Below are 24,546 nucleotides of genomic sequence, written 5' to 3'. Positions count from 1 at the left end.
TCTAAATATCAGGTCCCAAATAATCAAATAATTTTATTTGAAATTCTTTGCTCTTGCCTTGCAAGTTGTTTTACAGCTCAAGCATTATTGTCAACAAAACAAAACAAAACAAAAATCAGCTTTGGGGAAAAAAAATCTGCTAAAGTTGGAATTCCCTCAGATTGAACATCCAGAGTAATTAATGTCTCCTCAAAAGAACACGCAGCCATCAACGCAGCTGTGGAAATTCTCAAAACTGGGGACCTTGAGGCATTTTGGAAAATATATTTTCAACTGTTGAACTATCATGTTCCTTTGAGCATGGAAAATATTTGTGGTTAACACTCTCCCCAACGTTTTCATTATTCTTTGGCGGTGGCACTTTTTAAAAAACAGGACCCTCTCCATTGTTGCTTCCATTGTCTAAGGATTGGGTGGGGCGAGAGCAATGCAGGTGCAGAGAACTTCTTCCAGATGTCATTCTTGTCATCGGTGTGCTGACATCCACATTAGGAAATGCGTGGCAGAATGTAGCATACTAGGCTCTCCTACAACATTAATGATTGCTGGAATGCTCCACCCAAATCCGCCCCTTCAGGAGGGCACTCATTTTCCCAGTTAACAGGATATGACTGCTGATGGCTCTACCTAAGACTCGCTCTGGGAATGGAACTCACTATAAGGGTGTTTCCTCTCCCAAGAATATGCTCCTTTTCCTGTTCCAGTGACAGACTGATCAGGGGTATGCTAACGAAAAATACTGCAAACCATTTCAGTAAACAAAGAATGCTGAAACCATCAAGTCATCAGCGGCTGCCGCCAGCCCCCAGTGAAGACAAGCCTGCAGCCCAGCCTCTGCAGCCACTCACAATGGTGCACTCCAAGGGGACTCAGAATAAGAAAGGACAGGGTACTGCCCCTAGATAGCTAGGTGCTTGTCAAAGGAATGAATTCAATGAGCCCAAATGTTTGCTCCCTCCCATACATAGAAAAGCACTTAATTCTTTAACTTGAGTTGTCTGTTTTTCTTTAGATAACAAGTAATCTTTTATTGTTCCAACTACCTGGTCTTTGTTGTAAAGCTCCTGTATATCCTAGCTCCTCCCCTACCTCTTCTGAGCAGTCCCTCAGAGCGATCTGAGAGGCGGTCATCCTGGGTTTGAATGGGTTCGAGTCCTCAGAAATATCTGCCAAATAAAACATAACTCTCAACTTTTAGGCTGTGCATTTATTTTAGTCGACAGGTGCAAAGCCTCATCTTCTTGCCTTAATTTGAGACAACTCTGCAGGAGCTTCTCAGTTCCAGAGCTCCCCTTGGGGCTGGTTTAGACCTGTCAACAATCGGTTAGACCTCTGTCAACAATTGCATCCCAACCCAATTTCCTTCTCTGCTCACACCTGTTCCCTGTGTTTACTCACAGGTTTCTTCTCTAGAGCATGGCTCAGTAAGCTTCATAACACGAATCTCCATTTGAATCCTGTTTACCTGGGACAAACCCCAAGACAGACCTAAATATTTTTTAACAAGTCAAGTGAGGGTCTTTGGTGCTATAATCTTTAAGATATGTCACGGCTGTAACATGCAAGGATGCTAAACCACAGTTCCTCACTCTCCTCTCACCATTTTATTTGCTAAATTTAGTCTGTTATGGATTGAGAAAATAAATAAAATTAATTGTGCACAATCACTAAATAGATTTTTCGGCTAAATGCAGAGCATGCATTTAAGTGAATGGGCATTCAGTTAGCATAGGGGCTACACAGATTTTTAAAAATATTACTCCAGGCTTTGGGCTACATTCTGAATAATTTGGGCAGTGGATAGTGACTATAATTGCTCCAAGATCATTTAGTTTGATGGCAGATGCTGTGCTAAATACTAGGGAATGCATGTAATTTATAAAGCACCTACAGTGAAAACTTTCACAAGTTAGAAAAGACATGATTATAGAACTCTCATGGAAATTGCTACGATAAAGGTGGTACTATACAGAATAATGTGGATGTGCATTGAGTATTACAAATATTTTAATTATACAATTTAATAATTCACAAAGTATGAAAATAAACAGAAATAATTTAAACTTTAAGAACTGATATGGAATTGCTTTTGATAAAGGCACCAAGAACAAAGATATTCAAACAATTAAACATTGTAATTGCAGATGATTCTTAACAAAGATTTTTAATATTTTACTGAATTTCTAAAGTCAGCGAAAATGGGGCGGTTCACAGAGAAAGCTTTTAAAATATAAGAGAAGTTCAAAAGCACATCTAATGTATATTATAGATCCACAATATAGATGAAATACATGGCTTGTCAACTGAAAAAAGTGCACAACCTAAAAGCTGAGAGTTATATTTTATTGGGAGGACTTCCTGAAGACTGGAGCCTGGGAGGCAGCTTCTCAGATCATTCTAAGAGACTGCTCATAGAGGCAAGGGAGGAGCAAGGATATATAGGAGTCTTTGCAACAAAGATCAGGTAGACGGAACATCAGAAGATTTGTTAATTAAAGAAAACTGTATATTTCAAGTTAAGGAATTGAGCACTTTTCTATGTATGGGAAGGTGCAAACATCTGGGCTCATGAAATCATTTCTTTGATATGCACCTAGCTATGTAGGGCCAGCATCCTGTTCCTTCCCATCCTGCATTCCCTCAGGGTGCACCATTTCTGGTGGTGGCAGAGGATGGGCTGCCTGTTTGTCTCAGTCCTGAGCTCTCTCCAGAGCAGTGGTAGTGGCAGATGACCTGATGGCTGCAGCATTCCTTTGTTCACTGGCATGGCAGGCAATATTTTCATTCTTAGGAAACCACCCTTCTCAAAGGTTGATGCACAGTTATGTGAACGAAAATACATATCAGTAAACAAAGAATGCTGAAACCAAGGCGTCAGAGGCTGCCGCCACCCCCCAGTGAGGACAGGCCTGCAGCCCGGCCTCTGCAGCCACTCACACTGGTGCACTCTGAGTGAACTCAGAATAAGAAAGGACAGGATACTGCCCCTAGATAGCTAGGTGCTTGTCAAAGGAATGAATTCAATGAGCCCAAATGTTTGCTCCCTCCCATACATAGAAAAGCACTAAATTCTTAGACTTGAGGTGCCTGGTTTTCTTTAGATAACAAGCAATCTTTTATTGTTCCAACTACCTGGTCTTTGTTGTAAAGCTCCTGTATATCCTAGCTCCTCCCCTACCTCTTCTGAGCAGTCCCTCAGAGCCATCTGAGAGGCTGTCATCCTGGCTCGAGTCCTCCCGCCAAATAAAACATAACTCTTAACTTTTAGGCTGCACATTTATTTCGGTCGACAGTTACCATAAATCCTAATTTTTAAGATACATTTGAGAATTCCAGTGAAGTTTCACAGAGTACATTCTGTTCTTGCAATCATATCAATGATAGAATAATTTACAAGATCTTTAATGCCAGATGCTACCTTTTGCTATAAATGTTGACACTCAAAGTCATTCAACCTCTCGAAAAGCCTACTTTCAGAGTAGTTACAGTTCCAATGCCTTTTATACGGATTTTAAATACTGTAGTATAAATGATACATTGGACCAAATGCCTCAGGCTCAGGTGACGGTGGAGATTCTTACAGCTCCCAAAATTTTTGCTTACTAAAATATGACCAGAAGCTGACAAGTTCTAGGAATAGGAAAAATGCAAAAAACTTCTCATTGCTTTTGAAAATGACACAGTCAAATGATAATTCTACCTCAATTAAATGAACCATAATGACCTTACTCAGTTTGACCAAAGGCCAAAAAGACAGACTTAATGGAACATTTGTTACTAGTCTCCCTATCTTAAAATGTGCAAGCACAACCAACAGTTTTGTTGTAGTATTTTCTGTTGAGCAAATAATATTCCTTCCAGGAAAGGAGATCAAAATGGCTGCAGTTTAAGAAAAAAAATTAATCTTATTTTAAAAAGTATAAATGACAGAAAATATTTTGTTATTCATGGGAAAAAAGTATTTCAAAGAAGCTGGAATGAATTGTAATCTATCAAGCACATATAGGTTCGCTGTGGAACAATTTATTTTACTCTTCAATACCTTCCTCATAAAAGTAAAAGAATTTAAACTGGCCACAGGGATTTTAACTTTTAAACCAACTTAGAATATTCTTGTACTCTGGGATTTATTATATTTTTTGGCATTCTTAAGAGGGTTTCTGATAAGATCTACTTCATTTAGTCTTAACATATTGACATTCTCAAAACTAATTATCAGACACTAAAAACTAAAACTCTGTAAAACAAAACCAAAAAACTCTAAACATCCATCACGCAATCTCAAAACAAGTTCAACAATCCTCAGTTTCTAAAAACTAGATGCCGTCCTGATAAATAAGAGGATTTTGATTTTTTTGCTTGTTTTGTTTTGTCTTTCTGTTACTCAGAAAACAAAATAGTGATATCTAATTTAGAAAGTTAATTTGAGTTTTAGAACTGTAATTCAAGTCGAAAATAAAATATTTGTATTTTTAATTTAATTTGTATCAAATATGTCAAAAATAAAATCAGTCACTAGAATAATATATCACATAATCAGCACTAAATGATTGTTGTTGAATGAATGATAAGTTTCATTTAGAATAGTTAATTACACACTTTGACATTATTTATTAATCAAAAGAAATAGTAATACTTGGAGGTTTTTGATCTGAGAGTAATGTCACATCTGTATATAAAGAACATCCTTGCTGAGAAACAATTTTACCTTTTATATTGAAGGCACTGCATTTCCCAATTGTGGAATTATTCCAGAGATCCCAAAACAAATATCCTCTATGTCATTTATCCAACGTGTATTCCTCACTCCCCACCGCAATCTTAGTTCCAAAAATGTATGAGTTGAGAGCCTTTCCAAGCCTTTCTAAGATTCTTTAAAAAGTAGCTGGTTGGGAAAAACGAAGTGGGAGCATGGGATTAACACATACGAACTACTGTACATAAAGTAAATAAGCAACAAGGATTTACTGTATAGCACAGGGAATTACATTCAATATTTTGTAATAACCTACAATGGAATATAATCATAAAAAACTGAACACAATATTGTAAATCAACTATACTTCAGAAAAAGCAGATGATAACACCTACTGTGTTAGTTATCAACTTATTGCCTCTGGGAACCAAATTTACTTCTAATTTCCTGCTCTGGAAAAAGGGAACTGAGTCGTTAAAATGATTTTTCTTTGCCATCAGTAAAGAATGCTAGAGAGATACTGCAGGAGGAAGGGTGTGCTTACTGGTTCTGTGGTGCCTCTGGGCTGGTTCCCGCAGTGCCTGTCGCTCCTGCATCACCAGCTCCTGTGATGCTGGCACCAGGCTCCTGCAGTGCACGGGGACCAGCAATATCCAGCAGCTTTCCATGGCACCCCCCTCAGGCAGTTCCATAAAGAAGTGTCTCCAGCAACATGCCTTCCCCTGAATTGCTTTTCCTTGCACCTTAAAGGCCAAATTTCCAGCATGTTCCACCACCATGCCTCCAGAGCAATTTCTCTGTTGTTCAGTGAGCAGGACTCTTACCAAAAAGCTCTGATCTCAGCCCTGGAGGTAAGGGTCTTCACTGGATGCTCTATCTTAGCCTTAGGGGTAGTGATTGTTCATGATGGCTTGTATCCTATGTTTCTTAGAATCCTTTTTATTTTATTTTATTTTTTACTAGATAATACCTTGCCATCCCAGTCTGCTATTATATTAATATTTATATTAAATCTGGACTTTGATACAATATCCTATATCATTTAAGGATTATGCATACTTAGAATAGCCACTTGAAGTTCAGAGCATGCCACCCCAAAATAGGCCTTTCTTGTGTATTGACAGTTCTGACATACAGGCACTTGAAAAACAGCAGAGGAAAATACTCAGACCTTCCTTCTTTTTCCGTATGAACGATGTGCACCTTATGTCAGAAGGAAAGTGCCCTTCTTTTCACCTGTGATGAGGAACTGACACATAGAAAATTCTATGCAAACAGACCTTGTTAAAAACAAACAAACAAACAAACAAAACGCTTAGTTTCTTTTAGATTCCCCACGTAGTTTAGTTACCCTTCCACCATTGCTTCTCTTTGTTCAACCTAGTAAAAAAGCGAGTAGGTTTCACCATTTCTTGAGGTCTTTATTCCCTGTCACGTAAACCTTGTATTAAATACATTTGTACGTTTTCTTCTGTTGATCTATCTTATGTCAATTTAATTCTCAGGCTCAGTCAGGAAGAACTCTAAGAAGGTAGAGATAAAAAAGATAAAAAAGTGCCTCCCTTACAAAACCATCTGATATATAACAGACACTCCATAACTATTATTTCCGTTTCTTTCCTTGGATTTTCAATATTGTCACATCAACAGCAGGTTTGTCAGAAGCAAAATTTACTTTCCTAAATATTAGACATTTTACATTTCAGGAGAATGGCAGAATCTGTTAAAAGGAGTTAAATCTTCTTTTCCAGTATACTGACAATTTAATTGTAAGGAGAACGTCAAGGTGAAGTATATGTGAACAACTACCATTCAAAAGAATTAAGAAAATAATCTGTCAGCTTTTTTTTTAATATTACTAACCTCTTCCTTTTCCTTCTATATTCATTCACGGTACCTACTATGGGCCCATCATTGTTGTAGATACTAGGGCAATCACAGTAAAAGAAAATTCTGGATGTTATGATATTAAATCAAGCAAAAATACAAGTGTAATATAATGCAATAATTAGACTAAGGAAGACAAAAACAAGATTATAAGTTAGAAATGGAAACACGTAAGAAGGTCCCAATCCTGACTCTACATGAAAGACAGTGGAGGGAAGAAGGGAGGGTGTGCCCTGAGAAATCTTCCTAGAAGAGGAATTTTGATAAGATTAAATTAGAAAATTGAGGCCAATAATTAATGGAATAATAAATAATATTTAACCAGGCTAAAAGGCAAATAATTAAGAAGCATGTTCTAGGCAAAGCATATGTAAAAGCTTAAAGGCATTAGAGAAGCATGGGAAACTCAAATACCGTGAGCAGGTCTTGATGGCTGGATCAAGTCATGTAAGAAGGGAGAAACAGCAGAAGATGACGCCACAAAGGCAGGCTTAGTGACCTATGCAGCACTACCTCGCTATACAACGGTGTCCTAGCACTGAAGATGTTAACAGAGACGATGACACAATTAGATTTAGGTTTTGGAAGATTATAGCCACAATAAAGAGAAATGATTAGTGGGTCACAAAGAGTGGGCAAGGAGGCACAAAGGATCAAAGACATATAACAAGAGGCTGCAACAAAGTAAAGACAAAGAAAGAAAATTAAAGAGATATTTAGGAAATAGAATGAAAACTCTTAGCCAATAATTGCACGGACTGCTAATGGAGAGCGGAATGAGTTAGTGATGTCCCCCATGTAAATGGTTTGGGTAATAGGTGAAATGATATCAGATGGGAGAGGAAATTCTAAAGATGATTTGTAAGAGTGGTGGGAAGAGAAATAACTGGTTGAATTTTGACCTGGTTACGTCTGAGTATAAGATATCTGTTTTATTTAATGGTCACTTAGATACTTTTATTTGACACTTAAGAGAATTATTTCAGTGGATGTGTATGACAGGCATTAACTCATCAGTATATTTTATGTAGATGTCATGAAGAAAAACTATATTCATAATAATTTGAAAACAACAAGGATGGGGAGGGGAGGGTTGCATCAGTAGGCTATTGCCACAACAATGCTGCATTAACAAACTACCTGAACATTTTAGAGACATGCAACAATAAGCAGTATTTTTAGCTCTTGCATCTATGGATAAGCTGGGCTTCAGGTGATACAGGCTGTGCACGGATAGGATTGGCTCCAACATGCAGATTGGGTCCAGGTCTGCCTTATCTATTAACATTCTTGGGTCAGTGGCTAATCAAACCAGGTGTGTCTTGTGGCAAAAGGCAGGGAAGCACAAAGGTTAGCCCAAACAGGAAAGCACATTTCAAACCTCTGCTCACATTCTCTCTCTTGGTGTCGCAATGGCCAAAGCAAGCCATATGGCCGATTATCAAGAGCAGAAAGGGACACTGAAGTTTTCCTGTTTTACAGAGCAGAAGATGCAAGTAGTTCATCGTAAATGATCTATATTTCTGCGAGTCAAACTTTTACTGGGCCTAAGAAGCAAGGTAGTTGAATGGAGGCTTGAAAAGTGTGGTAAATCCTAGGAGGAAGAACAGTTTGTCAAGAGAAGAACTTCTGGAAGAATTTGCAGAAAACTTTAGGGAGTATGAGACAGGTTGAGAATCGAGAATTTATTGTTGCACTTAAGGCAAACGAGGTGGATTCATGAATCCTTCCTGACCTTGGTAAATATTTACAACTTTAAATTCTAAGAGTTGTTGTTTTCTTGATTACTATTCTTTCAGCATCTGCATATATTAATTTTTATTAATTGTGGTTTACATTAGCATTCTTCTGTTCCAAATACATTATAGTCCTCTTGATGGTCGAGACTGAGTTTTATAGCTACTTGTAACCCCATCAGTAACTTAAGTCTTTACTCTTAACAATGTTGAATGATGTTGATGGCATTGCATTAAGAATATAATGAGTTAATGTAAACAAAGTGCTTAGCACAATGCCTGGAACAAAGTAGTTATTCAATAATTCTTACTTTTCTTTCTCATCATGCCTATAAACATTAATTCAAAGAATAAATGAAGGAGAAGAGGGTAAAATGAAAAATGGCAATCTGGTTTTCCTATGAGTGATTTCTACTGTTCCATTTTAAAGTGAAAAATATAATAATTAATAAAATGGAAAGAAGATAAAGAGTAAGTAGTACACTTACACATATTTGCAGAACATTCAAAATTATGCTGTATATTGTTGAAAGGACACATAGAAAAATATCTTTTAAAGGATGTATAAAAACTGTAGGACAATAATTACCTCTGAGAGGAGAAGAGAGGGAATAGAAATTGAGCAGGATACAGAGAGAACTTGAATGGTATCTTTAATATTTTATTTACGAAAAAACATTTGAACAGATGTAGCATATATAAAAAGCCTATTATTTGTTAAATCTGAGTGGTAGAAACATGGGTTTTCCTCATATTCTCTTCAATCTTCTAAATATAATGAATATTTCATCATTTTCAAAAGTGGAAGAAGGTAATCTAGAACAAGTATGTGAAATAAGAATGGTGAATATATTTTAGAAAGGCAAACTAGAAGTAATTTTTTAATCCGTTATTTAATACATAACCACTGTTTTTCAGAATTTTTATTATCTGGGCCTTGATATGAGGGTTACTTATGAAATTTTTGCTTTCAAATAAATACTGGAGAAAAGAATTGAAATAAAAATTGAGAAGTGTTTTACAAATACTTCATTGAGATTCTAGTTGGATCAATGGGTGAAATTTGATCAGCTATGATACTAAGAATAAAGCTCATCTGAGTACTGGAAAATTAAACAGTATACTTAAGCAATCCATTCAATATGATGAGAATATAGATATTTATATAGAGAATGTTAAAAAAATTATTCCAATCAGTACTTTTTAGATTGATAAGTAATATATGATCTTTCCTGAACTTTATCCTTTTTCAAATGAAGGAAAATATTTACATAATATAATGCATAGATTTTTACTGTACAATCTAAGGAACTTTGACATATGAACATACTTATGCAATCATCACCTAAATCAAGACATAGGACACTTCCATCACCCTAGAAATCAATTCCCACTCACTATATTACCTGTTCTGGAGATTCATATAACAGAATCATACAGTAAGAATTCTGTTTTATCTGGGTTGCTTTGCTCAACATACTCTTTTTAAGATTTATCTATCATGTTGCATGTATCAGTGACCTATACTGAATGGTTAAAAAGTATTCCACTGTATGAATATATCATCATTTATTTACTTACTTACCCACCTGTTTATAGGCAATTGGTTATTTCAATTTTTAGTTATTATATATCAATTGCCGTATTAATTTTGCATAAGTATTTTTATGGACATATGTTTCCATTTCTTTTGAGAATAAGTAAATGAATGTGATAAATAAGACAAGAATTCCTGGGTAGATATGTATTTAAATTTATAATAAACTGCCAAAGATTTTCCCAAAGCAGATGTACAATTTTAATTTTATTCCCATAGCATAAAGATGTATGAGAGTTCTAGTTGCTCCGTATTATCACAAACATTTGGTGTTCTTACTCTTTAAACTTTAGCCATTATTATGGATCTATAATGTATCTCCTTAGTATTTTGCTTATTATATTACTTGTCTTTTATTATTGATATTTTATTACTGATATATTGTTCTTTAGAGTATCAATATATAAGTTCTTTGTAAGACTTATATATTGGAAATATTTTCTCTTGGTATGTGATTTGACAGTTTATTTTTTGGAAATATCTTCTGACAGCTGGAAGTTTTTAATTTTGATGATGCATAGTGAACCTCTTCTTCTTCTTTACAGTTACTGATTTTCTGTGAAGTATAAAAAATAAACTGGTTATCCCGAGGTTAGGAAGGTCATCTCCTTTGCTCTGTTCTCTATGCTTCATAGTTTTAGCTTGAAGTTTACGTTTGTTATCCATCTCAAACTACTATTTCTATACCGTATAAGGTAGGAGTCAAGATTTTTTTTAATATAGTTGTTCCAGCACCATTTGTTGAAAAGACTGTCATTCCACTTTATACTGAAGAAGTGTTCTCTCTGATACAAGCCTTCTCTCAGACATCTCAGCTTTTGTTTAACTTCTGTATTTTCCTTCCTTTAAGGTTCACAGTCCTGTGCTGCTTCTTGCTCAATGCCTGAAAACAGTTGTGTCATTTATTTTGTCCAGATTTGGAGGTGTTTTTAATGAAGGACAAGTCTGGATACAGTTATTGTGTCATTGCCAGAAGTGGACTGGACTATATCACTTTTCTTTTAAGAATCACTAAATATATTTATCACTCTCCTATAAGAAACTACAGCAGACAAAAACTGCAAATGGCTCTGGATTTCTCATTCTAAGATTACATGTAGATTAATTATTGGATCTGTGTGTATGAAGGAGGTTAACTTAGCCTGTCATTGTTGTCAGTAAGAGATGAGATAAATAATTTAAGCATATCTCATTTCATAAGATAAGTAAGACTTAAACTCTGGCCATTAAACCCAATAAACTCTTCTACAAAAATATAACATAAAATAAAGCAACCCCCCAAAAAACCCACTAAAAATAACATAATTTTTAAAATGTTGTCCATGTCATTCTTTGCAACTAGTTAATAGACAACTGTATCGTAAGGAGTTTGCAGTTTTCTATCTGCAAAACTTAGGGTAGGATTAATATTATTGAGACCAAGGATGAGCCCAGTCCTAAACCTGATAAATTTTGCATGCTTTTCAAGTCACTAAATTCTCAGGACTCCTACTTTACACATGAGAAAACTGAGGATCAGAGATGTTAATCAAACCTCCCTTGGTAACAGTAAACTTTAAATTAGAAATGCATTAGATTAGAAATGCAATCTTTTTGAAAATTAAAGTATATTTGCCAATAATTCACTTTGGATAATTTTTAATGATATTGTTATCAGGCAAAAGTTTTAGCTAGAATTTCTAGAACATAAGTAAAGAAAAGTGAGAAGTTGATGTACGGTAAAAACGAAAATAAAGAATGGAAGTTTCAGTTAGGAATTAGACATTCAAACTCCTTCAGGGTCCGACCAATGTGAGTCTGCATAATCATAAAAAAATTTTTAAGGAGCAGTAAAGAAAACAGGTCTGCCTGTAGCCATTTTCCCTTCCACTGGCTGCCACCTGTTCCATTATTTCCAAAGTTTTCCAGTGGCTTTCAAACAGTGTGTAATGGCTACAAGGAGACACTGAGAAAGTGCCTGAGAAACTGCCACAGGGGAAGTTCTGAGAGGGAAGATACAAAGTCCACCTCTTCTTTGTATAGAACTCCATTTTTAACACTTTTATAAATTTGAATTCCTACTAATTTTTTTTGAAAGAGTTTTGCTGCTTAAAAAAAAAAAAAAAAACCCTGGTAACTACTGAACAATGGAATCAAGGGGGTTTCAAATATTTTAGATCCATTTCTATGTTTGACCTCATAGTCTCAATGGAAAGATTCCGGGAGGTAAGAGTGGCCTGAGGGAAGGAGGTCAACCACTGTACAGTCATTTCATAAAATACTTCCTATTTTAAGTCACAGACAAATATGGCCTGTGAGGTCAGAAAATAGGGCTTCAAAGGGCTGTGGTGCCTACAGAAAGTGACTGATTGCTGCAGGAAGTAAGCTGATTGGACCATCAGGGTGTCCTGTCCTAAATTAGCCTTTCCAAACACCTCCACACTTTATAAGAAAAAAAAGAAAAATCTCCCTTAATGTCATCTTCAAAAGCAGAGGACTCTCATGTAGGTATTTTTAAAACAGAAATCTTTCAAAAATATTTACAAGGAAAATTATACCACTATTCATTGGAAAATGTTCATGATACAATCTTATTTATCTTCTCATACCCTAATGCAAACTGAATTTCCTGTTACTGGAAGGACATACTGCTTTCTGAGAACACGCCAACTGAAAACACGGTGTTTCACTATAGACCTAAACATCATGTCTCTGATTCCATTTACCTCAGTGTATATAGTTAACTTAGTCATTGCTATTTACATATTTTTGAGTAGGTTATTTTCTTGAAACAAATATGAATTGCATATATACAATACGCTGAAGTTAAATTTCCATAATATCTCTAGTATCTAATGAATTTTCTTTAAACTTGACAATTAAAGCCTTCTTTAAACTCTGATTAAACTACTGCAGACCTCTTTTTCATGTACTTTTCTTAGAGACTCAGGGTTACTTTGGATTATTCAAGGTTATTATGGCTCCTGGTTGGGCTCCAGGGACAAGACAGATATTCTCATTCTGCCTGTCTTCCAGAGAGATGACATGAGTAACAGGATACAAAATGAAGAAGTCTCTAGGTTAGTTGAAGTATTTTTGCTTGGCAAAATTACAGAGCTACAGAATTATGATAATTACCTCATACCTTAATCTATTTTCTCTTGTTCATTATCTTGATTTCCTTTCTACCTATTAGAAGTTATGCATTACCTTGGAGGGCAAATAATCCTGGGAGATTTCTTATGTTATAAAAGTTAGGGAAATTAAAAGTTAGAGAAATTTTCCTCTCTAATCACCCCAACTCTACCATTTTCTGAGGCACACTGTAAGTAATTAATACATTTTTACTGAACTGGACAGATTCTGGTTCAGGGAAGAGTGACAATCTAACAGTTCAGTGTAAATCTAGCATAGAATCAGAATAAGAAAATAACTTCCTGAAACCTTCCTGAATCTATTACACTAACAATAAAAAGTAGAATAAATCATATTCATTTTTGAAAATGAGTGCTATGTAAGTTTTGGAAAGGTTAAAGAGTAATTAAGATTTGTACAGAATTTTCACCATAATTTTGTGAATTAATATTTCCAGCATTTTGTTAGTAGAATAGTCTATCAATCTCTATGTAATTTGCTGGAGGTAAAAAGAGAGTAAACTATATTTTGTCTGGGAGACTACCAGTATACTTAAAAATAAGCATGCAAACAAACAATTGCAATGCAATTATCTGGAGATTGCTTTATAAAGATGCATGTATGCTGTAGTAGATCATGAGGATATAAAACAATAAAGTGAAGCAAAGGCAGTCAAAGAAGGGCTTCCCAGGTGAGGCTGATTTTGAGTGGAAGTCAAGGAGAAGTACGAGCTGTGAGCATATGCAAAGTCAAGACAATGTTAAAAAAAAAAAGTAACAAATTAAGGGAAGATGACAGAATGCAAAGAATGAAAAGACATACAGTAAAAGACAGAAGTACAAATTATGGCAATACAAATGAGAAGTGCAGAGAGTTGAGGGCAGAAAACATATTAGAAAAGACCTTGTAAAAATATATCAATATGATATTTGACAATAAAAAATGCTAAGTCATTCGACTGAGAAACAGAAATAGTAATAGACTTTTCACCTTCTTAAAAATACCTACATTAAGAATACACAAATTCCCATTTAAAGCAAAATAATTAATGATAAATATTTTTCAAAAGTAAAATTTTAAATGACTGCCTAATATTCCATTGTATTGCATTTAATAATTCTTGCTTATAGAATTCTTACTTAGATTATTTTTAAAATTTTAGTATTTTAATTATAGCCGAGATGACTAGATTATATATATCACAGGTTATTTCTTTAGGGCAAATTTCCACAAAAGGAATTACTAGATATTTAAATTTTTTAAACTTCTGGGTCTTTCTATCAAATTACTCCAAAGAAAGATAACACCAATTTATATTCAAACTGCCTTTACCCCTTAGTTTTACCTGTACTTAAAACCCCCAAATTTTATTATAAATGGATGCTAAAGTTTGTGGGCTAGCCTTTGACAGAAAATAGGGTTTTCAAATCTTAAAATGCCTCCCGCAAGTATATAAGCCAAAAATAGTGACGTCAACATAGAAACACCTAGCATATACCACTTCAACCAAGTAATTGAAGTTGACATCATCAGTAATAGGATCAAACTACAAGACTCACTAGAAAGAACAAAGCCTCACTGTCATGGTGTTCTTGCCAAAATATACATATACCCTGATATGAGCACGTTCTATGAAACAAACTAGCCTATAAGGTTCAAAGTGGCAACATCAAGAAAGATAAAGGAGGGGAGAGGTCGGGAGGAAACAGAGGGAGGGGGGCTGAAAGGGAGATAAATGAGAGAAAGAATGATGAAGTAAATGGTGCAAAATGTACATAATTGCTGATTATGGGTAATAGGTATTTGGGAGTTTCTTTTACTATGTGGCTTTTCTGTAAATCTAAATTTTTATCAAAATTTAAAAGTTACAAAAATTGTCAATGCGATGTAAACAAGCCATAACTTAAAGAGCAAAGAATCTGGTTAAATATGCTATATATTACAAGCAATCCTCACCTTGCATGGTATCATAGAAACGTAATATAAACATGAAAGCTGGAAGCACGTAAAGAGAACTTAATGATCAAAGGGGAAAACTGTGATTGTTCCATGATCTTTACAAATTCTTCGTCAAAACATTAAAATATCTATTAACGTCGGCTATACATGCATAGGGAAGTGAAAAAGCTGGTACTTATTCCATGTACTATAATTTAGAACACTGGAAACACTGAGAATTAATGTCTTTTCTTTGTAAAAACGTATCAAGAGTAATTTGGGGAGCGTTTGCCTTTCTATGACTTGGGAAACTGTATTATTCGTTCATAAGTTTGAATCAGCTCCAGCCTTCTATTCTTTGCATTTTCAGTGCCATGAAGTATCTCCAAATGTTTCTTTAATGTGAAGTTTTTGCCGGTGTCACTTCCTCTGGGACATCGTCAGCATTGCATCAAGATCACTTTTCTCACTTAAGTTGATAATTTCATCCTCATTAAATTCTGGTGGCTGCATATGTAGTCTTTCCAATGGTGTAAGTGTCGACATTCCCGTGGTTAACTGCTTCTTCTATAGCTCCATCTTCATTCACCTCCAATTCATTTCCAGTGTTTCGTTTCTTTGGTGCACTTTCATTTTTATTGGTCAATTCTCACTTCTGATTATTAATTTTTATAAAATGTCGAGTGGATTTATCACTGGGAAAAAGGAGGCAATACCACTACATGTTTTGCTCTCTGTACCAGAATTAAATAAGAGATGCAGAGTGACCCATCACTGACAGACACTAAATAAAGTGATATGATGGGTCACTGACCACTGATCTGTTATAATCTGTGGACTGAAGAGCTAGCAGAGAAATGTGTACTTTATGCACTTACTAATAGTCATCATGCTATGGTAATGGAAATTTGAACCTTGCTGAAGGAGTGCTATTACTTAACTAAACCATGGTAACTAATGTTTGTGGATCTAAAAACCATACACAACAAGGGCAGCCTGTACTTTCTCTTATGATGTTAATGAGAAAAATACTTTAACCTTGATAATAATGAATTTTTAAGTAGATAAAAATATCTTGAAAATTCTTTGAAATGACATGTCTGAATTCTCACCGATTCACTGTGGCTACTAATGGGTTTCCAAAAACTCAACGGTGGGTCAGAACAACAGGGATGTACTTCTAGTTCTACCATTAATGTGTCACATGATTGTGATGAATCATGTAAATTCCTTTGAACTTTTGAATCATCTATAAAAAAGAAAATTGTAATACATTTTTTTTCTGGGACAGTTCCATCATTCTCTTGTCCTGGAATTGTTATTCATAGCTACTTTTCCACTCTAAAAACTGCCCCAATTTGGAGAATGAATTATATAGCCTGCCCCTCATCCAATCTTTTCTGTATCAGAAGTTTTGTCTCTATGCCAAGATTGAAATACTACTTGTGACAGAGTAGCTTTGGTATTGCAAAGCTATAAGTTATCTACAATTACAAAAACATCATACTTGCTAATTAAAAAACAAAAAACAACTTCAAAGATGACCCTTAAAATATATTCTATGGTGTGTAACTCTATTCTTCCCATTTTCTGTCTCACATATTTTTGCAAGTGATACCAAGTTCTTATAAAAATTGCAACCTTTTATCACTTCTTTACTACAAACTCACTTTTGCCACTAAAAAGAGCTCTGTGTAATTAAATCTGCTATTAATAAGCATACTATATACCCAGTGAACTGTCCTATGTAACAGAGCCAGCAAGCAGTAAAAGCCCATGTAGAAAAGTGATCCAAGACAAGTCTGAATTTTGAAACATGATGATAATTGGCTTATAAATTGAATTATACATCTTTAAAAGATATTTTGACATTTTTATGTGGTTCAGAACAATGGAACAACAAACAATGGTTAGGCAAAGAGGTCTAATTTTACTTGATATATCAGAACTGCTCCAGCAATTTTGTTGTAATTATCTCCAACATTAGCATTGATAGATTAAGACAGTGATAATCTTCCTACAGATCTGTCAAGTTTCTAAATGTAAACTGTGAACACAAACACCCCTAATCATATCTTAATGTTCACTCTGAGCTACATTCAAGCAGGGAAATGTTGTATGCAATTTGATGACAATAAATCAAGAATGTAAGCAAGATACACATTATTCTTCTTGATTTAAATCCTGAAAAGAAATACCAGAATGTTTTATTTGAATGTTATTTTATATCTAATGTTTTAGTATATTTGATACCAGACGTAATTTTTCTGAACTTTCTAATAAAGTGCAAAATTTCAAATTTTGTGTTGAAGATCAAAATCAATAATGTATTTTCCTTTATAATCTTTGCCTCTTGACATAGCATATTTGGTTATTTATAAGATTATATATAGGAAGATTTAAATCCTACTTAATTTGATATTTAAAATATCACCTTTACAAAAAAAAAGTTATGTGGACATTAATATGTCCTGAAATTACCAAGTTATATATATGATATAGTATATAATGCCTTAATTTAATTCCTTATAACTAAATTCTAGGACCAAGATTTTATGTATAGCATACAAATTGTACAACAAAGACCCACATTATAGTAACTTTGACTTATTTCAAATATATCCTCTAATATATTTTGGCCAAACTTCTTTAATGGAATACATATGCATAAGTACAATATATTATAAAACTCTGCCAATCTTCAACTGTTCAGCCAGTCATTTTCAAATGTGTTTATCTTTAAATATTTGATGTTATCAAATTATTACAGGACCTCAGTATTTTTCAAATAGTGGATGTTACAGAAAAGAACACTGAATCATTCACATTACTTGGACTGAGCAAACCAAGTAAGTTTTCTCTGACTCTCATTTTCTAAGTGTAAAATGAAGGTTATCAGATTACATTATTTCCAAGTTTCCCATGTTCTGTGGTTTTATAAGGGGCTCAGTGATAACATTCTTTATAATTAGCATTATTTATAATTATTTTGGGTTAGATTTAATTTTTTAATTTATCCACATATTTATTTAAAAATTTAGAATTCTTACAGAGTCCTTCCAACTATTGCCCACTGTCTGTGGGAAATCATAAAAATATCCAATATGTTTTAAAGGTTTACTAGCTGTAAAAACATTAAGTAATTTCATTTATGTCATCTCCCTTAATTCTTTCAATGTTTCCAATGATGGGAATATGGTTATCATCCCCATTTAAGAAAAGGAAGGAAGGAAGGAAGGAAGGAAGGGAGAGAAAGAAAGAAAAAAGGGCTTAGAGACTTAGACTACATAATAGGTCCTCTGAGGTCATACAGCTAATAAGTACATGCTAGGGATTTAAGTCCAGATTTGCCTCACATTAAAGTGAATGCCCTTAAACACCAAATTACGGTATGGAATGAGTGGGAGATTTTTACTTTATTTAAGAATTACAAAATATCTATTAAAAGAGTAAATTATTTTTTTTCTAAACTTGACTTTGATTTGGCATTTATGTAAAAATATTACATATGATGCTTTCTAGCTGCAAAATCTGGGATATCACACAGAAGTCTGAAAAGCTAATTTAATGAATATCTTTATTGAGCCTATATTTAATCCAGTGCTATTTTTGAAAAGTGGAACTTCTTAAAATAAATATATGTTGATTATCCAAAAATAAGTCAAAGCTTACTTTATGTCAAATAAAAATGATGGAACTAAAGAGTTTATTTTAACAGTGCACTGTGTTCTAATTTGTTTATGACATACTGAGTTTAGGCATCATTTTAGCAAAGCCAATTTTATCAGTAGCTGAATAAGCAGTTAACATGCTTTTAAGAACCACTCAAATCCAGACTGAGATTACTGCTGTAGCTAACTTTTGTCCTAGCCTCTAATTCTCGCCTCATCTAAATAAACTATTGTAATTTTGGCATATTTACTTTTCAAAATACCAGATAGACAAAAACACTCCTGCCTTCATGGAACTTAGTTCTATTGGGGAAGACAGACAGCACTAAAAATTAGTCATTTTAGACATCTGACTTTGGATATATTACTATATAGTTCTCTATCTTTTCTTATAGTAAAGGTACTGCATGCCCCTAATTCTAAAAACCCACCATTTAAGCCAGAGAGTGCTGAACTTTAAAAAAAGGGCAATATTCATTTCAACTTTTATGCACCTCCTTCCCCCAACTGGAATACTTCCCTGCTCCATTTATAAAGCTTGCCCATTCGAAAATCCACTTCAAGCTTCACCTCTTCAGTGAAGCCTTTATTGAACTTGTGATATTTCTTCTTTTGTGGCATTGTGTTATTTAACTTTCTATGTTCTTTAAAACACTGAGTATTATACTTTTTAAAATACACATAATACCTGGCAGGGTCTTACGAGTGTAAAGCTACTCACTAGCATAGGGAAATACGGACAACTCCTAACACAAGGACAACTCTAGAATGGCCCAGGAGCACTTGATTCAGTGACCAAAATTCATTTCAAGATACTAACTAAGTTACTTTCTAAATGTGACATAGTTAGCCTTTAAAAATGAATATATTAAATAATATACTCTAATTATTTGAGATCTTTAACTATTCATTCCCTGTGTCCCACATCCATGATTTTTAAGAGTCAAGTTTGCCTTTTTCATTCATTCATCTGTCCTCACTAAGTCAAATACTTTGATCTGCAAAGCTTAGAATATGTGATGTAGGTCTTAGATTTCCAGAAGAAAATCTCAATGAGGAAATCCACAAATAAAGGTTTTTCTCTCTACTACTTTGGGTGATTCTGATGACTTGCTTGAAATATGCTTTCTAACCTTTTCTATTAGAGTCAATGATTATTTCAGAGTAGGTAACTGAGTCTAATCTGGACTGTAGCTTAGAATTTGATGGCTGAACATTTTGTAATTGAAGGCAGTAAAACTACAACTGTCAAACTTTTCCTTATACGGCGGCACCATGGGTAGAATTTTCATAGACTGTTCTTATTGTTAGTACTTTTCCAGAGATGCAGAGTCCCCAGGCCCTGAAAATCCGCTCTCCCATTTAGAAATGTTTATTTTTCCTTTCGGGAGACTTTGGACAGCAATTTCTTTTTAGGGTCTCTGGAAATATACTGGAGGCAAGAAGCAGAATGGCCAAATTGAAGAAAAACAGGAAATCACCAATTGGTTTTCTTAAATTGTCTTGAAACGCTCCAAAAGATAGACAGGAGACAGGTTGGTGACAACAATGTGAGAAGGGCATTCGGAGAAAACAAGGCACCTACATGTATGTATGTGTGTGTGTATGCACACACACACACACACAATCTTATTCATAAATGGTGGGGAGGAAAATAAAGAACCTAATATTTTTTGAGCACATATTGTGTACCAGACACTATGCCATGTCCTTTAAAGATATAACAACAATGTGAAATAGACATTATTACATCAATTTTCAGATAAAGGAAGCAATTCCAGAGAGGATAAATAACTAACTCAACATCCCACCAGTATCAAGTGGTAGATGAAATTTTTTAAAATTATGGCTTCAAACCACTGGCCATTCCATCACCCTACTCCCTCTGCATGCCCATCATGTTGGTGTTCAGGGACAGGCCTTTCGTTCCTAGAAGCAATATGGACCACAGAAAAGAAGAGATTTGACCACAGAAGTTTTGGAGCTAGCATTCTTCATTGAAATATAAGCCCACAGAAATCCAGCTCCATGAAATTTGCCTGATTTTTGTTTCATTCACTTATGATTTTTTGTCTGATTGTTGTTATTTAAAAATTGGATTCTATCACTTTCCTATCGTCCACTATGAAGCTCTCTTTAAATTTCCCATGCTGTAGAGAAATTTCTCCCAATGTTTTCTCCAGTGCTACAGGTGTGATATTTTTCAAATATGTAAAACACCTTTATAGATAAACTCCCCAAGTACACATTCACCCTTTAACTTGACACCCAAGCAAACGTCTTACAGAAATTTTTATAGAAATAATGTTGCATCTTCTATATAATTTAAGTAAATTTGAATTTAGTACTTAAGTATAATCTTCAATTATTTGAAAGATATGCTATATGTCCTGGTTCAATGTAGGCATGCAATACATTCTAGTTGGGGGGCTAATAAAAAACTGATTATCATTTCCCTGTGTTGCTTAATAAACCTAGTTTCTATAGTCACATTGCCTGTTACTTTGTCTTTGGGATAATAAAAAAAGATTTTAGGAAAATACTGTGAGGATCAATAAAAGCAACCATTTTGTGATGTAATCAATTTTGTGGTATAAGTTTTCTGCATTATCAAATGAATCAGTCATCTGTATTACCTAATGGATTAGTCAGGATACTTAGCAATGATGGAGAACATCAGCTTGAATGTGTATATGCCCTGTGCGTTTGTGTGTGTGTTTGTGTATGTACTGATGACATCACACACATATACATATACCCCTATTAATACATTCATACATACACATACACATAAATAAATGTATTTCTGTAAGTGTTGAAATACAATGCAGTAGAAAATGGTCTCTGATTGTTGAGTTGATTCGAAAAATTTTTTGGTTGGCCTAATGATCCTTTTTTAGTAATCCACTAAGCATTTCTATATTAACTAAGAAATGAAATGAAGAAGGCATCTAAAAATTTTAAGCAGATATATGTAATTATTATAGAGACATACTGGTACAAAGCACTACACTTAATTAAGTGAGAAAACTCTACATGTATCAAAAATATTAATAATTTATTTGAAATTTAAAAAATGAACAAAAGTAAATGAAGCTGAAATGAAACACAAAGAAAATAATCTCCTGCATTGTTTAAGCATTTCATCTTAATTATATCTAGAATATCTATAAGAAAGGCACTAATTTTACCTGATTAAAAATTCTAAAGAGATTCCAAGATTCATTTGTTTTTTAGGAGGATGAAAAATCATGTAATGATTAACTACTTCCATGATTTTGTTCATTAGGCAGACATTAACAGATACGGTTGAAATAAATTCATTGCTCCAACTTTAATCTTTTAATACAGGATCTGAGGTAAATACGAGTATGAGATGTAAGGAAATAACTGAGAATGTTCATTTTATGCAATGAAAAGAGAATCTGGATTTGCTCTGAGTTACAGAATTGTCCTTTGTCTGAGAGAACGTGTTTGACACACCATGGCACAAGATGTTCCCCTCCACACATCAGTCTCTAGGATGGGAATATATCAGCCAGGAATGAGGACTCTTTAGAAGAGACAGGAACGATTAAGCTGCATCTTCATGGTTTTAGGAACAAATAATTAATGGGGGGGGGGGAGGTATAGCTCAGTGATAAGAGTGTGTGTTGTAATAAATTAATATAAATATAGTGGCTTGAAACACACAAATTTAATATCTTTTTTATGATATTTCTGATTTTTTATTTTATTTATTTTATTGATTTATAATCATTTTACAATGTTGTGTCAAATTCCAGTGTAGGGCACAATTTTTCAGTTATACATGAACATATATATATTCATTGTCACATTTTTTTCTCTGTGAACTACCATAAGATCTTGTATATATTTCCCTGTGCTATACAGTATAATCTTGTTTATCTATTCTACAATTTTTAAATCCCAGTCTATCTCTTCCCACCCCCTGCCCCCTTGGCAACCACAAGTTTGTATTCTATGTCTGTGAGTCTATTTCTGTTTTGTATTTATGCTTTGTTTGTTTGTTTGTTTTTCAGATTCCACATATGAGTGATCGATCGCATATGGTATTTTTCTTTCTCTTTCTGGCTTACTTCACTTAGAATGACATTCTCCAGGAACATCCATGTTGCTGCAAATGATGTTATGTTGTCAGTTTTTATGGCTGAATAGTATTCCAGTGTATAAATATACCGCCTCTTCTTTATCCAGTCATCTGTTGATGGACATTTAGGCTGTTTACATGTCTTGGCTATTGTAAATAGTGCTGCTATGAACACTGGGGTGCAGGTGTCATCCTGAAGTAGGGTTCCTTTTGGATATATGCCCAGGAGCGGGATTCCTGGGTCATATGGTAAGTCTATTCCTAGTCTTTTGAGGAATCTCCATACTGTTTTCCACAGTGGCTGCACCAAATTGCATTCCCACCAGCAGTGAAGGAGGGTTCCCTTTTCTCCACAGCCTCTCCAGCATTTGTCATTTGTTGATTTTTGAATGATGGCCATTCTGACTGGTGTGAGGTGATACCTCATTGTAGTTTTGATTTGCATTTCTCTGATAATTAGTGATATTGAGCATGTTTTCATGTGCCTATTGATCATTTGTATTTCTTCCTTGGAGAATTGCTCGTTTAGGTCTTCTGCCCATTTTTGGATTGGGTTGTTTATTTTTTTTCTTTTTAAGTCGTATGAGCTGCTTATATATTCTGGAGATCAAGCCTTTGCTGGTTTCATTTGCAAAAGTTTTTTCCCATTCCGTAGGTTGTCTTTTTGTTTTACTTATGGTTTCCTTTGCTGTGCAGAAGTGTGTAAGTTTCATTAGGTCCCATTTGTTTATTCTTGCTTTTATTTCTATTGCTTGAGTAGACTGTCCTAGGAGAACATTTTTGAGATGTATGTCAGATAATGTTTTGCCTATTTATTCCTCTAGGAGGTTTATTGTATCTTGTCTTTTTTTTAAGTCTTTGATGCATTTTGAGTTGATTTTTGTGTATGGTATAAGGGAGTGTCTAGTTTCATTGTTTTACATGCTGCTGTGCAGTTTTCCCAACACCATTTGCTGAAGAGACTGTCTTTATTCCATTGTATATTCTTGCCTCCTTTGTCGAAGATTAGTTGACTAAAAGTTTGTGGGTTCATTTCTGGGCTCTCTACTCTGTTCCGTTGGTCTATATGTCTGTTTTTGTACCAATACCATACTGTCTTGATGACTGTAGCTCTATAATGTTGTCTGAAGTCTGGGAGAGTTATTCCTCCAGCCTCTTTCTTTCTCTTCAGTAATGCTTTGGCAATTCTAGGTCTTTGATGGTTCCATATAAATTTTATTATGACTTCTTCTAGTTCTGTGAAATATGTCCTGGGTAATTTGATAGGGATTGCATTAAATCTGTAGATTGCCTTGGGCAGTGTGACCATTTTAACAATAACAAATTTATTATCTTAAAATTAGGTAGGTCAAAAATTTGACATAGGTCTCACTGCGCTAAATTCAAGGTATCAGCCAGGTTCCACACGTTGTTTCAAACAGTTAACATAAATCAATTTATTTAGTCCATACCACACACACAAAAGTTTCATATTTTCCCAATGTCTATTTCAGAGAGGAGGAAATCAAGCCAAAGTGTGGTTAAGTAACTTGTCTAAGGCCATACAGTTAGTGTTTTAGAGCCAGGATAATAATAATTAGCAGCAAAATATTTGAAAGGAGGATTATCCTATGTTCTAATAAGCTTAGATTTAAAAAAAAATAAGAAAATGTATTTGACTTTATAATTGGAAGACAGAAACTGAGGGGCAAGAAATGGGTTATTTCTATCCTAGAAAAGAGAAAACAGTACATTGAATCTTTATGACAAATGAGACTTATGGAGAAAACATCCTGGGTGCAAGAAATTGATCCCAA

This window comes from Camelus dromedarius, chromosome 9, assembly GCF_036321535.1.
Source record: "Camelus dromedarius isolate mCamDro1 chromosome 9, mCamDro1.pat, whole genome shotgun sequence".
NCBI classification, from domain to species: Eukaryota; Metazoa; Chordata; class Mammalia; order Artiodactyla; family Camelidae; genus Camelus; species Camelus dromedarius.
The sequence above is the reverse complement of the archived record's forward strand: the minus strand, read 5'-3'. Positions refer to the sequence as shown.